This window comes from Parambassis ranga, chromosome 15 (assembly GCF_900634625.1).
Source record: "Parambassis ranga chromosome 15, fParRan2.1, whole genome shotgun sequence".
NCBI classification, from domain to species: domain Eukaryota; kingdom Metazoa; phylum Chordata; class Actinopteri; family Ambassidae; genus Parambassis; species Parambassis ranga.
The window spans coordinates 8,844,554-8,863,063 of record NC_041035.1 but is presented as its reverse complement, the minus strand read 5'-3'; positions in this window follow the sequence as shown (position 1 = coordinate 8,863,063).

The following is an 18,510-nucleotide window of genomic DNA, read 5'->3' as shown; positions in this document are numbered from 1 at the left end:
ATTACTCGACCTCTAGTTCCCACTGTTGGCAGGAACAGTTTGCACGTTTGTGCAGGAACATGTGACACAGCTCTGTGTGTTGTTGATAGCCTGGTGAAAGTCATGTTATGTGATTCAGGAACAGTTTGCACATGTGTGCAGGAACATGTGACACAGCTCTGTGTGTAGTTGATAGCATGGTAATGGACTCATGCTGTATTGACAGGCGAGTATGGAAGACTGGTTCGCCTATGACGGGTAAGATCCTTTCCTGACCACCGGGACAACCTAAGGCAGGCACAGCCACAATTACTCGACCTCTAGTTCCCACTGTTGGCAGGAACAGTTTGCACGTGTGTGCAGGAACATGTGACACAGCTCTGTGTGTAGTTGATAGCATGGTAACCTATTCAGGCTGTCTGGATAGGCGAGTATGGAAGACTGGTTCGCCTATGACGGGTAAGATCCTTTCCTGACCACCGGGACAACCTAAGGCAGGCACAGCCACGATTACTCGACCTCTAGTTCCCACTGTTGGCAGGAACAGTTTGCACGTGTGTGCAGGATCATGTGACACAGCTCTGTGTGTTTTTGATAGCCTGGTGAAAGTCATGTTATGTGATTCAGGAACAGTTTGCACATGTGTGCAGGAACATGTGACACAGCTCTGTGTGTAGTTGATAGCATGGTAATGGACTCATGCTGTATTGACAGGCGAGTATGGAAGACTGGTTCGCCTATGACGGGTAAGATCCTTTCCTGACCACCGGGACAACCTAAGGCAGGCACAGCCACGATTACTCGACCTCTAGTTCCCACTGTTGGCAGGAACAGTTTGCACGTGTGTGCAGGAACATGTGACACAGTTCTGTGTGTTGTTGATAGCCTGGTGAAAGTCATGTTGTGTGATTCAGGAACAGTTTGCACATGTGTGCAGGAACATGTGACACAGCTCTGTGTGTATTTGATAGCATGGTAATGGACTCATGCTGTCTGGACAGGCGAGTATGGAAGACTGGTTCGCCTATGACGGGTAAGATCCTTTCCTGACCACCGGGACAACCTAAGGCAGGCACAGCCACGATTACTCGACCTCTAGTTCCCACTGTTGGCAGGAACAGTTTGCACGTGTGTGCAGGAACATGTGACACAGCTCTGTGTGTTTTTGATAGCCTGGTGAAAGTCATGTTGTGTGATTCAGGAACAGTTTGCACGTGTGCAGGAACATGTGACACAGCTCTGTGTGTAGTTGATAGCATGGTAATGGACTCATGCTGTCTGGACAGGCGAGTATGGAAGACTGGTTCGCCTATGACGGGTAAGATCCTTTCCTGACCACCGGGACAACCTAAGGCAGGCACAGCCACAATTACTCGACCTCTAGTTCCCACTGTTGGCAGGAACAGTTTGCACGTTTGTGCAGGAACATGTGACACAGCTCTGTGTGTAGTTGATAGCATGGTAACCTATTCAGGCTGTCTGGATAGGCGAGTATGGAAGACTGGTTCGCCTATGACGGGTAAGATCCTTTCCTGACCACCGGGACAACCTAAGGCAGGCACAGCCACGATTACTCGACCTCTAGTTCCCACTGTTGGCAGGAACAGTTTGCACGTGTGTGCAGGAACATGTGACACAGTTCTGTGTGTTGTTGATAGCCTGGTGAAAGTCATGTTATGTGATTCAGGAACAGTTTGCACATGTGTGCAGGAACATGTGACACAGCTCTGTGTGTATTTGATAGCATGGTAATGGACTCATGCTGTCTGGACAGGCGAGTATGGAAGACTGGTTCGCCTATGACGGGTAAGATCCTTTCCTGACCACCGGGACAACCTAAGGCAGGCACAGCCACGATTACTCGACCTCTAGTTCCCACTGTTGGCAGGAACAGTTTGCACGTGTGTGCAGGAACATGTGACACAGCTCTGTGTGTAGTTGATAGCATGGTAACAGATTCAGGGTATCTGATTCAGGAACACTTTGCACGTGTGTGTAGTTGATAGCATGGTAGCGGATTCAGGCTGTCTGGACAGGCGAGTATGGAAGACTGGTTCGCCTATGACGGGTAAGATCCTTTCCTGACCACCGGGACAACCTAAGGCAGGCACAGCCACGATTACTCGACCTCTAGTTCCCACTGTTAGCAGGAACAGTTTGCACGTGTGTGCAGGAACATGTGACACAGTTCTGTGTGTTGTTGATAGCCTGGTGAAAGTCATGTTATGTGATTCAGGAACAGTTTGCACGTATGTGCAGGAACATGTGACACAGCTCTGTGTGTTGTTGATAGCATGGTAATGAACTCATGCTGTCTGGACAGGCGAGTATGGAAGACTGGTTTGCCTATGACGGGTAAGATCCCTTCCTGACCACCGGGACAACCTAAGGCAGGCACAGCCACGATTACTCGACCTCTAGTTCCCACTGTTGGCAGGAACAGTTTGCACGTGTGTGCAGGAACATGTGACACAGCTCTGTGTGTAGTTGATAGCATGGTAACCTATTCAGGCTGTCTGGATAGGCGAGTATGGAAGACTGGTTCGCCTATGACGGGTAAGATCCTTTCCTGACCACCGGGACAACCTAAGGCAGGCACAGCCACGATTACTCGACCTCTAGTTCCCACTGTTGGCAGGAACAGTTTGCACGTGTGTGCAGGAACATGTGACACAGCTCTGTGTGTTTTTGATAGCCTGGTGAAAGTCATGTTGTGTGATTCAGGAACAGTTTGCACATGTGTGCAGGAACATGTGACACAGCTCTGTGTGTAGTTGATAGCATGGTAATGGACTCATGCTGTCTGGACAGGCGAGTATGGAAGACTGGTTCGCCTATGACGGGTAAGATCCTTTCCTGACCACCGGGACAACCTAAGGCAGGCACAGCCACAATTACTCGACCTCTAGTTCCCACTGTTGGCAGGAACAGTTTGCACGTATGTGCAGGAACATGTGACACAGCTCTGTGTGTTGTTGATAGCATGGTAATGAACTCATGCTGTCTGGACAGGCGAGTATGGAAGACTGGTTCGCCTATGACGGGTAAGATCCCTTCCTGACCACCGGGACAACCTAAGGCAGGCACAGCCACGATTACTCGACCTCTAGTTCCCACTGTTGGCAGGAACAGTTTGCACGTGTGTGCAGGAACATGTGACACAGCTCTGTGTGTACTTGATAGCATGGTAACCTATTCAGGCTGTCTGGATAGGCGAGTATGGAAGACTAGTTCGCCTATGACGGGTAAGATCCTTTCCTGACTACCGGGACAACCTAAGGCAGGCACAGCCACGATTACTCGACCTCTAGTTCCCACTGTTGGCAGGAACAGTTTTGCACGTGTGTGCAGGATCAAGTCACACAGCTCTGTGTGTAGTTGATAGCATGGTAACCTATTCAGGCTGTCTGGATAGGCGAGTATGGAAGACTGGTTCGCCTATGACGGGTAAGATCCTTTCCTGACCACCGGGACAACCTAAGGCAGGCACAGCCACGATTACTCGACCTCTAGTTCCCACTGTTGGCAGGAACAGTTTGCACGTGTGTGCAGGAACATGTGACACAGCTCTGTGTGTAGTTGATAGCATGGTAATGGACTCATGCTGTCTGGACAGGCGAGTATGGAAGACTGGTTTGCCTATGACGGGTAAGATCCTTTCCTGACCACCGGGACAACCTAAGGCAGGCACAGCCACGATTACTCGACCTCTAGTTCCCACTGTTGGCAGGAACAGTTTGCACGTGTGTGCAGGAACATGTGACACAGCTCTGTGTGTAGTTGATAGCATGGTAATGGACTCATGCTGTATTAACAGGCGAGTATGGAAGACTGGTTCGCCTATGACGGGTAAGATCCCTTCCTGACCACCGGGACAACCTAAGGCAGGCACAGCCACGATTACTCGTCCTCTAGTTCCCACTGTTGGCAGGAACAGTTTGCACGTGTGTGCAGGATCAAGTGACACAGCTCTGTGTGTAGTTGATAGCATGGTAACCTATTCAGGCTGTCTGGACAGGCGAGTATGGAAGACTGGTTCGCCTATGACGGGTAAGATCCTTTCCTGACCACCGGGACGACCTAAGGCAGGCACAGCCACGATTACTCGACCTCTAGTTCCCACTGTTGGCAGGAACAGTTTGCACGTGTGTGCAGGAACATGTGACACAGCTCTGTGTGTTTTTGATAGCCTGGTGAAAGTCATGTTATGTGATTCAGGAACAGTTTGCACATGTGTGCAGGAACATGTGACACAGCTCTGTGTGTAGTTGATAGCATGGTAACCTATTCAAGCTGTCTGGACAGGCGAGTATGGAAGACTGGTTCGCCTATGACGGGTAAGATCCTTTCCTGACCACCGGGACAACCTAAGGCAGGCACAGCCACGATTACTCGACCTCTAGTTCCCACTGTTGGCAGGAACAGTTTGCACGTGTGTGCAGGAACATGTGACACAGCTCTGTGTGTAGTTGATAGCATGGTAATGGACTCATGCTGTATTGACAGGCGAGTATGGAAGACTGGTTCGCCTATGACGGGTAAGATCCCTTCCTGACCACCGGGACAACCTAAGGCAGGCACAGCCACGATTACTCGACCTCTAGTTCCCACTGTTGGCAGGAACAGTTTGCACGTGTGTGCAGGAACATGTGACACAGCTCTGTGTGTACTTGATAGCATGGTAACCTATTCAGGCTGTCTGGATAGGCGAGTATGGAAGACTAGTTCGCCTATGACGGGTAAGATCCTTTCCTGACCACCGGGACAACCTAAGGCAGGCACAGCCACGATTACTCGACCTCTAGTTCCCACTGTTGGCAGGAACAGTTTTGCACGTGTGTGCAGGATCAAGTCACACAGCTCTGTGTGTAGTTGATAGCATGGTAACCTATTCAGGCTGTCTGGACAGGCGAGTATGGAAGACTGGTTCGCCTATGACGGGTAAGATCCTTTCCTGACCACCGGGACGACCTAAGGCAGGCACAGCCACGATTACTCGACCTCTAGTTCCCACTGTTGGCAGGAACAGTTTGCACGTGTGTGCAGGAACATGTGACACAGCTCTGTGTGTTTTTGATAGCCTGGTGAAAGTCATGTTATGTGATTCAGGAACAGTTTGCACATGTGTAAAGGAACATGTGACACAGCTCTGTGTGTAGTTGATAGCATGGTAACCTATTCAAGCTGTCTGGACAGGCGAGTATGGAAGACTGGTTCGCCTATGACGGGTAAGATCCTTTCCTGACCACCGGGACAACCTAAGGCAGGCACAGCCACGATTACTCGACCTCTAGTTCCCACTGTTGGCAGGAACAGTTTGCACGTGTGTGCAGGAACATGTGACACAGCTCTGTGTGTAGTTGATAGCATGGTAATGGACTTATGTTGTATTGACAGGCGAGTATGGAAGACTAGTTCGCCTATGACGGGTAAGATCCTTTCCTGACCACCGGGACAACCTAAGGCAGGCACAGCCACGATTACTCGACCTCTAGTTCCCACTGTTGGCAGGAACAGTTTGCACATGTGTGCAGGAACATGGCAAACAGTTCTGTGTGTTGTTGATAGCCTGGTGAAAGTCATGTTATGTGATTCAGGAACAGTTTGCACATGTGTGCAGGAACATGTGACACAGCTCTGTGTGTAGTTGATAGCCTGGTAATGGACTCATGCTGTATTGACAGTAGGGTTGGGCGATATTGGCAAAAAAATTAATCACAATTAATTGTGGCATTTAGCCAATAACGATTAATTTGACGATTAATTGATGACAATTGCACTTACATGTTTTTGACTCTAAATTGGCACAGTGTTCTAGCATGATACCGACAAATCATCAGTCAAGTTAACTACTTCATTCTAACAGGTTAAGCTGGTGAGTAGTGATTAGGCACCAACCAGCCATGGAAATATTTATTGATAATATTGAGGAACAAACTGCTTCAAAATAATAATGAAGCAAACATTTAAAGTAACTTTGTCCTTCAAATGTTTTTATCTTAAGGTCACAAAGCATGTCAACACTAAAATTAAACAGACAAAGTTCAGAAAAGTCACATCAGTGATTATTTCAAGTTAAAAAATGTGTCTGCGCAAATGAACCTGTGACTGAATATGTCCCACAGTAGTGCATGTTTTCACTCACACTGTTGAACAGCAGCAGAAAAACAAACAAATAAACAAACCGGACAATTTCACATTTAAATGTGTGTCTGTGCAAATCAACCTACGTTACGTTCTTCCAGCGCTTAGTTTGGTCGTAAGCAGCACACTGACTAACATATCGCGGATTCTCGGCTGAGTGGAATTCTTTGCAATATCTGCTGGAGGAGACTTCACTGTTGTAATGTTTCCTATCTTGCTGTGGACTCCTTAAATAAAGATCGGAGTTTATTCATTTGATACGAGCAAAAATTCAGTTACTATGGCAACAACCAATGCTCCACGCTTCACCTAATGCATGTTGCGGCACTATATACAGCTGTAGCCGGCGTTGTGTCCTCGTTGTGCTTTCTTCGACTTTCTTCGTGCTCGGACTTATGGTGACAACGTTGAACTCCGCATTATTTAACTGAACACCACTGCCTTCCACCGTTATTGTTATTGTGGGCTCACATGTGCGCGGGTGATGGTGAGAGTACGCCGCACACAAAAATGCGTCATCATGACGAGGCACTAATCGCCGTAATCGATAAGTGGCAAATATTAATCGATGACAGTTTTTTTGACGATTAATTGCACACGATACGATTTTGCACAAGCCTAATTGACAGGCGAGTATGGAAGACTGGTTCGCCTATGACGGGTAAGATCCTTTCCTGACTACCGGGACAACCTAAGGCAGGCACAGCCACGATTACTCGACCTCTAGTTCCCACTGTTGGCAGGAACAGTTTTGCACGTGTGTGCAGGATCAAGTCACACAGCTCTGTGTGTAGTTGATAGCATGGTAACCTATTCAGGCTGTCTGGATAGGCGAGTATGGAAGACTGGTTCGCCTATGACGGGTAAGATCCTTTCCTGACCACCGGGACAACCTAAGGCAGGCACAGCCACGATTACTCGACCTCTAGTTCCCACTGTTGGCAGGAACAGTTTGCACGTGTGTGCAGGAACATGTGACACAGCTCTGTGTGTAGTTGATAGCATGGTAATGGACTCATGCTGTCTGGACAGGCGAGTATGGAAGACTGGTTTGCCTATGACGGGTAAGATCCTTTCCTGACCACCGGGACAACCTAAGGCAGGCACAGTCACGATTACTCGACCTCTAGTTCCCACTGTTGGCAGGAACAGTTTCACGTGTGTGCAGGAACATGTGACACAGCTCTGTGTGTAGTTGATAGCATGGTAATGGACTCATGCTGTATTAACAGGCGAGTATGGAAGACTGGTTCGCCTATGACGGGTAAGATCCCTTCCTGACCACCGGGACAACCTAAGGCAGGCACAGCCACGATTACTCGTCCTCTAGTTCCCACTGTTGGCAGGAACAGTTTGCACGTGTGTGCAGGATCAAGTGACACAGCTCTGTGTGTAGTTGATAGCATGGTAACCTATTCAGGCTGTCTGGACAGGCGAGTATGGAAGACTGGTTCGCCTATGACGGGTAAGATCCTTTCCTGACCACCGGGACGACCTAAGGCAGGCACAGCCACGATTACTCGACCTCTAGTTCCCACTGTTGGCAGGAACAGTTTGCACGTGTGTGCAGGAACATGTGACACAGCTCTGTGTGTTTTTGATAGCCTGGTGAAAGTCATGTTATGTGATTCAGGAACAGTTTGCACATGTGTGCAGGAACATGTGACACAGCTCTGTGTGTAGTTGATAGCATGGTAACCTATTCAAGCTGTCTGGACAGGCGAGTATGGAAGACTGGTTCGCCTATGACGGGTAAGATCCTTTCCTGACCACCGGGACAACCTAAGGCAGGCACAGCCACGATTACTCGACCTCTAGTTCCCACTGTTGGCAGGAACAGTTTGCACGTGTGTGCAGGAACATGTGACACAGCTCTGTGTGTAGTTGATAGCATGGTAATGGACTTATGTTGTATTGACAGGCGAGTATGGAAGACTAGTTCGCCTATGACGGGTAAGATCCTTTTCTGACCACCGGGACGACCTAAGGCAGGCACAGCCACGATTACTCGACCTCTAGTTCCCACTGTTGGCAGGAACAGTTTGCACGTGTGTGCAGGAACATGTGACACAGCTCTGTGTGTTTTTGATAGCCTGGTGAAAGTCATGTTATGTGATTCAGGAACAGTGTGCACATGTGTGCAGGAACATGTGACACAGCTCTGTGTGTAGTTGATAGCATGGTAACCTATTCAAGCTGTCTGGACAGGCGAGTATGGAAGACTGGTTCGCCTATGACGGGTAAGATCCTTTCCTGACCACCGGGACAACCTAAGGCAGGCACAGCCACGATTACTCGACCTCTAGTTCCCACTGTTGGCAGGAACAGTTTGCACGTGTGTGCAGGAACATGTGACACAGCTCTGTGTGTAGTTGATAGCATGGTAATGGACTTATGTTGTATTGACAGGCGAGTATGGAAGACTAGTTCGCCTATGACGGGTAAGATCCCTTCCTGACCACCGGGACAACCTAAGGCAGGCACAGCCACGATTACTCGACCTCTAGTTCCCACTGTTGGCAGGAACAGTTTGCACGTGTGTGCAGGAACATGTGACACAGCTCTGTGTGTAGTTGATAGCATGGTAATGGACTCATGCTGTCTGGACAGGCGAGTATGGAAGACTGGTTTGCCTATGACGGGTAAGATCCTTTCCTGACCACCGGGACAACCTAAGGCAGGCACAGCCACGATTACTCGACCTCTAGTTCCCACTGTTGGCAGGAACAGTTTGCACGTGTGTGCAGGAACATGTGACACAGCTCTGTGTGTAGTTGATAGCATGGTAATGGACTCATGCTGTATTAACAGGCGAGTATGGAAGACTGGTTCGCCTATGACGGGTAAGATCCCTTCCTGACCACCGGGACAACCTAAGGCAGGCACAGCCACGATTACTCGTCCTCTAGTTCCCACTGTTGGCAGGAACAGTTTGCACGTGTGTGCAGGATCAAGTGACACAGCTCTGTGTGTAGTTGATAGCATGGTAACCTATTCAGGCTGTCTGGACAGGCGAGTATGGAAGACTGGTTCGCCTATGACGGGTAAGATCCTTTCCTGACCACCGGGACGACCTAAGGCAGGCACAGCCACGATTACTCGACCTCTAGTTCCCACTGTTGGCAGGAACAGTTTGCACGTGTGTGCAGGAACATGTGACACAGCTTTGTGTGTTTTTGATAGCCTGGTGAAAGTCATGTTATGTGATTCAGGAACAGTTTGCACATGTGTGCAGGAACATGTGACACAGCTCTGTGTGTAGTTGATAGCATGGTAACCTATTCAAGCTGTCTGGACAGGCGAGTATGGAAGACTGGTTCGCCTATGACGGGTAAGATCCTTTCCTGACCACCGGGACAACCTAAGGCAGGCACAGCCACGATTACTCGACCTCTAGTTCCCACTGTTGGCAGGAACAGTTTGCACGTGTGTGCAGGAACATGTGACACAGCTCTGTGTGTAGTTGATAGCATGGTAATGGACTCATGCTGTATTGACAGGCGAGTATGGAAGACTGGTTCGCCTATGACGGGTAAGATCCCTTCCTGACCACCGGGACAACCTAAGGCAGGCACAGCCACGATTACTCGACCTCTAGTTCCCACTGTTGGCAGGAACAGTTTGCACGTGTGTGCAGGAACATGTGACACAGCTCTGTGTGTACTTGATAGCATGGTAACCTATTCAGGCTGTCTGGATAGGCGAGTATGGAAGACTAGTTCGCCTATGACGGGTAAGATCCTTTCCTGACCACCGGGACAACCTAAGGCAGGCACAGCCACGATTACTCGACCTCTAGTTCCCACTGTTGGCAGGAACAGTTTTGCACGTGTGTGCAGGATCAAGTCACACAGCTCTGTGTGTAGTTGATAGCATGGTAACCTATTCAGGCTGTCTGGACAGGCGAGTATGGAAGACTGGTTCGCCTATGACGGGTAAGATCCTTTCCTGACCACCGGGACGACCTAAGGCAGGCACAGCCACAATTACTCGACCTCTAGTTCCCACTGTTGGCAGGAACAGTTTGCACGTGTGTGCAGGAACATGTGACACAGCTCTGTGTGTTTTTGATAGCCTGGTGAAAGTCATGTTATGTGATTCAGGAACAGTTTGCACATGTGTGCAGGAACATGTGACACAGCTCTGTGTGTAGTTGATAGCATGGTAACCTATTCAAGCTGTCTGGACAGGCGAGTATGGAAGACTGGTTCGCCTATGACGGGTAAGATCCTTTCCTGACCACCGGGACAACCTAAGGCAGGCACAGCCACGATTACTCGACCTCTAGTTCCCACTGTTGGCAGGAACAGTTTGCACGTGTGTGCAGGAACATGTGACACAGCTCTGTGTGTAGTTGATAGCATGGTAATGGACTTATGTTGTATTGACAGGCGAGTATGGAAGACTAGTTCGCCTATGACGGGTAAGATCCCTTCCTGACCACCGGGACAACCTAAGGCAGGCACAGCCACGATTACTCGACCTCTAGTTCCCACTGTTGGCAGGAACAGTTTGCACGTGTGTGCAGGAACATGTGACACAGCTCTGTGTGTAGTTGATAGCATGGTAATGGACTCATGCTGTATTGACAGGCGAGTATGGAAGACTGGTTCGCCTATGACGGGTAAGATCCCTTCCTGACCACCGGGACAACCTAAGGCAGGCACAGCCACGATTACTCGTCCTCTAGTTCCCACTGTTGGCAGGAACAGTTTGCACGTGTGTACAGGATCAAGTGACACAGCTCTGTGTGTAGTTGATAGCATGGTAACCTATTCAGGCTGTCTGGACAGGCGAGTATGGAAGACTGGTTTGCCTATGACGGGTAAGATCCTTTCCTGACCACCGGGACAACCTAAGGCAGGCACAGCCACGATTACTCGACCTCTAGTTCCCACTGTTGGCAGGAACAGTTTGCACATGTGTGCAGGAACATGGCAAACAGTTCTGTGTGTTGTTGATAGCCTGGTGAAAGTCATGTTATGTGATTCAGGAACAGTTTGCACATGTGTGCAGGAACATGTGACACAGCTCTGTGTGTAGTTGATAGCCTGGTAATGGACTCATGCTGTATTGACAGTAGGGTTGGGCGATATTGGCAAAAAAATTAATCACAATTAATTGTGGCATTTAGCCAATAACGATTAATTTGACGATTAATTGATGACAATTGCACTTACATGTTTTTGACTCTAAATTGGCACAGTGTTCTAGCATGATACCGACAAATCATCAGTCAAGTTAACTACTTCATTCTAACAGGTTAAGCTGGTGAGTAGTGATTAGGCACCAACCAGCCATGGAAATATTTATTGATAATATTGAGGAACAAACTGCTTCAAAATAATAATGAAGCAAACATTTAAAGTAACTTTGTCCTTCAAATGTTTTTATCTTAAGGTCACAAAGCATGTCAACACTAAAATTAAACAGACAAAGTTCAGAAAAGTCACATCAGTGATTATTTCAAGTTAAAAAATGTGAATATGTCCCACAGTAGTGCATGTTTTCACTCACACTGTTGAACAGCAGCAGAAAAAACAAACAAATAAACAAACCGGACAATTTCACATTTAAATGTGTGTCTGTGCAAATCAACCTACGTTACGTTCTTCCAGCGCTTAGTTTGGTCGTAAGCAGCACACTGACTAACATATCGCGGATTCTCGGCTGAGTGGAATTCTTTGCAATATCTGCTGGAGGAGACTTCGCTGTTGTAATGTTTCCTATCTTGCTGTGGAGTCCTTAAATAAAGATCGGAGTTTATTCATTTGATACGAGCAAAAATTCAGTTACTATGGCAACAACCAATGCTCCACGCTTCACCTAATGCATGTTGCGGCACTATATACAGCTGTAGCCGGCGTTGTGTCCTCGTTGTGCTTTCTTCGACTTTCTTCGTGCTCGGACTTATGGTGACAACGTTGAACTCCGCATTATTTAACTGAACACCACTGCCTTCCACCGTTATTGTTATTGTGGGCTCACATGTGCGCGGGTGATGGTGAGAGTACGCCGCACACAAAAATGCGTCATCATGACGAGGCACTAATCGCCGTAATCGATAAGTGGCAAATATTAATCGATGACAGTTTTTTTGACGATTAATTGCACACGATACGATTTTGCACAAGCCTAATTGACAGGCGAGTATGGAAGACTGGTTCGCCTATGACGGGTAAGATCCTTTCCTGACCACCGGGACAACCTAAGGCAGGCACAGCCACGATTACTCGACCTCTAGTTCCCACTGTTGGCAGGAACAGTTTGCACGTGTGTGCAGGAACATGTGACACAGCTCTGTGTGTTGTTGATAGCACGGTGACAGTCAGGTTATGTGATTCAGGAACAGTTTGCACGTGTGTGCAGGATCAAGTGACACAGCTCTGTGTGTAGTTGATAGCATGGTAATGGACTCAGGCTGTCTGGACAGGCGAGTATGGAAGACTGGTTAGCCTATGACGGGTAAGATCCTTTCCTGACCACCAGGACAACCTAAGGCAGGCACAGCCACGATTACTCGACCTCTAGTTCCCACTGTTGGCAGGAACAGTTTGCACGTTTGTGCAGGAACATGTGACACAGCTCTGTGTGTAGTTGATAGCATGGTAACCTATTCAGGCTGTCTGGATAGGCGAGTATGGAAGACTGGTTCGCCTATGACGGGTAAGATCCTTTCCTGACCACCGGGACAACCTAAGGCAGGCACAGCCACGATTACTCGACCTCTAGTTCCCACTGTTGGCAGAAACAGTTTGCACGTGTGTGCAGGAACATGTGACACAGCTCTGTGTGTAGTTGATAGCATGGTAATGGACTCATGCTTTCTGGACAGGCGAGTATGGAAGACTGGTTCGCCTATGACGGGTAAGATCCCTTCCTGACCACCGGGACAACCTAAGGCAGGCACAGCCACGATTACTCGACCTCTAGTTCCCACTGTTGGCAGGAACAGTTTGCACGTGTGTGCAGGAACATGTGACACAGTTCTGTGTGTTGTTGATAGCCTGGTGAAAGTCATGTTATGTTATTCAGGAACAGTTTGCACATGTGTGCAGGAACATGTGACACAGCTCTGTGTGTAGTTGATAGCATGGTAATGGACTCATGCTGTCTGGACAGGCGAGTATGGAAGACTGGTACGCCTATGACGGGTAAGATCCTTTCCTGACCACCGGGACAACCTAAGGCAGGCACAGCCACGATTACTCGACCTCTAGTTCCCACTGTTGGCAGGAACAGTTTGCACGTGTGTGCAGGAACATGTGACACAGCTCTGTGTGTAGTTGATAGCATGGTAATGGACTCATGCTGTATTGACAGGCGAGTATGGAAGACTGGTTCGCCTATGACGGGTAAGATCCCTTCCTGACCACCGGGACAACCTAAGGCAGGCACAGCCACGATTACTCGTCCTCTAGTTCCCACTGTTGGCAGGAACAGTTTGCACGTGTGTGCAGGATCAAGTGACACAGCTCTGTGTGTAGTTGATAGCATGGTAACCTATTCAGGCTGTCTGGACAGGCGAGTATGGAAGACTGGTTCGCCTATGACGGGTAAGATCCTTTCCTGACCACCGGGACAACCTAAGGCAGGCACAGCCACGATTACTCGACCTCTAGTTCCCACTGTTGGCAGGAACAGTTTGCACGTGTGTGCAGGAACATGTGACACAGCTCTGTGTGTAGTTGATAGCATGGTAATGGACTCATGCTGTATTGACAGGCGAGTATGGAAGACTGGTTTGCCTATGACGGGTAAGATCCTTTCCTGACCACCAGGACAACCTAAGGCAGGCACAGCCACGATTACTCGACCTTTAGTTCCCACTGTTGGCAGGAACAGTTTGCACATGTGTGCAGGAACATTTTTTGTTTTGTTTTTTTTTGTTTTTTTTTTAATCTTTATTTAACCAGGTAAAAAACCCATTGAGATCCAAAACTCATTTACAAGGGTGACCTGGCCAAGTGGTCAGCAGCACACGCCAAGAACAGCAGGACAACATTTCAAAGTTGGCTAACAAGATCAAAACAGTTATCTGAGCAGTGAAAATAAGAGCAGCAATGGAAAGATATCTTAAAAACACAGGCACTGATAAATGGATGCTTTTTGCCGAATGTGTAATAAAGAATTAAAAGTTTTAAATGAGATAAGCTCAGAGATTTTTAAATCAGTCTGGAGGGTATTCCAGGCTGAAGGGGCAGAGTAGCTAAAGGCCCGCTTTCCTAGCTCAGTCCGCACATGAGGGACCTGCAGGTGGTAAATGCCACTGGAGTGTAGGGCATAGTGGCTGGTGGTTCGCTGGAGAAGAGCAGACAGATAAGGTGGAGCCAAACCAAGGAGGGTTTTATAGATCAATGCCAGTGTGACCGCCTGGACAACCTAAGGCAGGCACAGCCACGATTGCTCGATCTCTAGTGTAAAGTGTACACAGCTGATCTCACCTTGCATGGCAGTACACTGCGTGAGCACCTGGAGAGGGAGTATGTCGTACCATGGATGAGGGAGATTCATGGTAATTTCATAATGGTAAGTTCTTTTATCATTTATCCATCAACAATACACGAGAAAACAGACAGAGGCTATTTTTGTCCATGAAGTTTGGTTTTAAAATGGCCTAAACCGTGCGTTCATCAATTAGATCAAATTGGGTAAAAAACATGATAATGGTGACTCAGTATTATAAAGTCTAACAGCTTATGAGTTGTTCCCAGAAATTTATATTCTGTGTAAAGGCATGCCACACTGTGAGGCTTCCAAATTTGGCTGGGTTTTGTCATGCATTTGACCGATTTCCCATTCTTTCCTGTGAGAAGTCAGCTTAACTGGCTGGCTTGTCCAAACGTAAGTGGCATGGACATGGGGACTGAATATGTCTAACCCTTATGTGTATTTGACCTTTTGATTGAAAGTTCTGTCTGACACCATGACCAATCATAATGCCTCTATAGTGTGACAGTGTTTTGGTGCCTGTGGGGAGGGTTGATTATAGTTTTTCTGGATTTTTTCAAACACTGTTTGTCTGATCACTACCAAACCTCACAGGGTAGTAGACTACAAAGATCCATGTAGAAATAATTTCTATTTTATAGGAATAAGTATGGATCAAGCTTAAGCAATCTGAGTTAGAAGAAAGGAGAAGCTAGGCAGGGCCCTACACATTTGGACATGACATCAACATTAATATGATTTTCTGAATCTTTTCTTCAGGTAAAGCAGAAGCTGATTTTCAAAGTTCATAGAGTCTATCTGGCTCCGTTTGGATGTAAACAGTCATTGACATGCAGCTGAGGCAGGAAGAGGTGTTTTTTTAGACAGTTTCTTTATGGCTGGGAAGGAAAGTCAAGCTAAACTGGATTCTGCAGCATTCTGGAGAGCGGCCTGGAGAAAAACTTGTCATCGTCACATGACTCTCTTTGCTGATCCTCACCTTCTTGTTTTCTCAAGGTGTTGTTTCAGGTATGTCAGCACTGTGATTACAACATAATACTTCAATTTTATTGAATATGTTTGAATACATAGTCATCATTCTGTGTTGCAAACACATGGAAGGCTTTGATGAAGTTGGATCCACTATCAGTTGTGCTCCTTACAGCTTTTTCTCTTATCTTGTATTGGCAGTGTACATCATCAAGAGCACCAGCAATGATGTCGAATGTGTGAGATCCTCTCAATCTTTTGCTTGCTAGAGCTGCAGATCTTCTTTCCAATGACTCTTCCTCTATCTAATGGCAAGTGACACTAAGGTAACTTTTTTGATAAGCAGACCAACAGTGGTGGTTGCAACAAATGTATGTTTATTCTTACTTATTGAAGTCATTAGTTCTTTGAATGCTTGCTGTTCTACCACTGCAAACCTTCACATATGAAATTGACAATAAGCTTGTCGATGGCTGCTTGAGGTACATGTTTGCTTGCAGCTGCCAACATCATATCTGCTAACTTGGTTTGCTTACTGGTTGAAAATGTGTTAGGTGTGGCTGTGGTCTTCTGTTAATGGGATGCTGCTGCTACAATGTCATGGAACTGATCAATCTTTGATGGATGTTTTTTCTACAGAGTGAAAATATGAATAGTTATATATCACTTTTATAAACTTGTTTAAAGTCCAATACATGGAGTTTTTAGATAGCTTAGGTGCTATCTGTTTTACAAGATTAAGCTGTAAAACAGTTAAGGCAGATAAATATAGAACACAAAAAGCTACTCTGTCATTGTTATATATGTAATTGGTAAAGTAATTTTATTTAGCCTTAGCTCTCTATGAAGAATCCACATTTGATTTGGCTTAGGTATGTCAGCCTTATAACTAAGAAAACTTACCTCATAATGAACATCAGTGAGCAGGACTGTTCAAAAAACAATGTTTGAAGACACAAGAGTAACATAAACTCCTCAAGTTCTTCACAGATTTAAACCACAACAAAGGAGGTCCCTTTGTCGTCAGGCTGGATCATGACGTCATGGGCAACCAGATTCATGCAGGATCTCCACAGCAAGCTGCCGATAGAGGACAGACAGCCAGGACATGGTTGATGGTGGACATCAAGAGTGAGTTCATCATTGTTATTTCCCCCTTTAATCCCAGTTGTCTTTGTTTCCATAAATTGATTATATGTTTGATTTTGTTCCGTTCAAAGCTCCCAGGTGGTGCAGTGGTTTGCACTGTTGGCGTGAATATAATATATATATAATATATATAATATAATATCCTGTAGGTGTGAATGGTTGTTTGTCTCTGTGTCTTTAAAACCTCACGTGTTATTAGTGCTCTGTGCTCCCCCACACATCATAATCTGGGATTTATTTACATTCTTTTTTGCACTTGATGCTTTACAAAAAGAATTTATAGGGCCCATCATCTCATTAACACTATGTACATCTGTCATGATATTAGCATCATCACAGTCTGGCACTATGCAGACTCTGATATTAAGCCCTCTAATATTTACATTTTGGCTGAGCTTTGATTTGCATGTGCTGCTGATAATCAGTTCTTGATTAATTGATCATCAGCAGGTGTGCAAATAATCAAAACTGATCAGTTTGTCTAACTGTGTGTGTTTTAGCTGCTAGCTTTTAGCTGTAAAAGATGATGTGAAAGTACAAAGTAAATGTGTGCAACAGTTCATGTTGACATTATCTATGACGGCTGATGAAGAATATAGAAATGAGTGATGGCCCTGAAATAAGAGAGGATGAGGAACAGATTTAAAGATGACCTCATGAATTCAGATAGATCTTTGAATCATTGATCTTAAAAGGAGACCTTGGGTGTGCTACGATGACAGAAGCTTTTCATGTCATTCAGAGAAAGTGAATGTACAGCCCCCTGAATGCTAAATGTCAGAATAATGTCAAAGCTGAGCTCATGATAAAGTCCCTGTGTTTACCTGACCTGCAGGTGGACCTCAGTACCAGGAGCACAGCCGGCTTTTGTCAGCTGATGGACAGAGAGTGATCATAGGAAAGCTTGTCCCCTCACAGATCAACAGGAGAAGAACCTGAATGAAGCATCTGACCACAAACTGTATGTCCTGAAACCAAAGCATGTGTAACACATCAGAGATCAACATATTTGTTTGATTGTGTGCACATACAGAGCAGTTTGCATCTTTATGTCCTGCAGATGGAAACTTAATGGTGTCCACATGATTACAAATGGCAGCTAAAGCTTTTGAAGTGACAGCATCAGTCTTCAGGCCTGGAGGCAGCCTTCCTTGTGATCCGTTTCTTCTTTTTGCCCTAAAATAAAACACATTGAAAACTCAGAAGACAAACACTTTGCAATGACTAGTAGTGATGTGAACATGTCTGACTGGAATGTGAGTGTACATACATAGTTGTTGGAGTTGGACCAGTCCAGGTGTTCATTAGAGCCACCAAGCCACATACAGAAACAGCAGACCCAGCAGTCCAAACAAAAAATACCAGAGCTATCAGACCATCTGCAGATCCAGCAGACACACCATTCATTTGTCATTAGGTGATGAACATCTGTCCAACTTGAATGTATACCTCCCTGTTCCAAAGAGACCACACCCCAAGGATCTGAACCGCCACTATCTCTGTCAGAGCTGAAGAGGTTTGGCCATGGCGCAGTCAAAACAAAGCAAACCTTACAGCAGCTGCCATTATCCACAAGACGCGTCATTATGACAAGTGAAATGCTTTTGTAAAATGATGGAGCTTCATCTTGTTAAATGGTCATTATACCCTGCATTCATTGTGTTGGTGCAAAATTCTCTGTCAGGAGAAATGCTGATATGATACTTATTTTAGCCTCAGAACTGTTCAGCTTGTGTTCAATGGCCATATGTTATCCTGGACATGGATACACACACACACATCTTTGAAATCTTTTACCAGTCTGTCTGTTGTGACCAG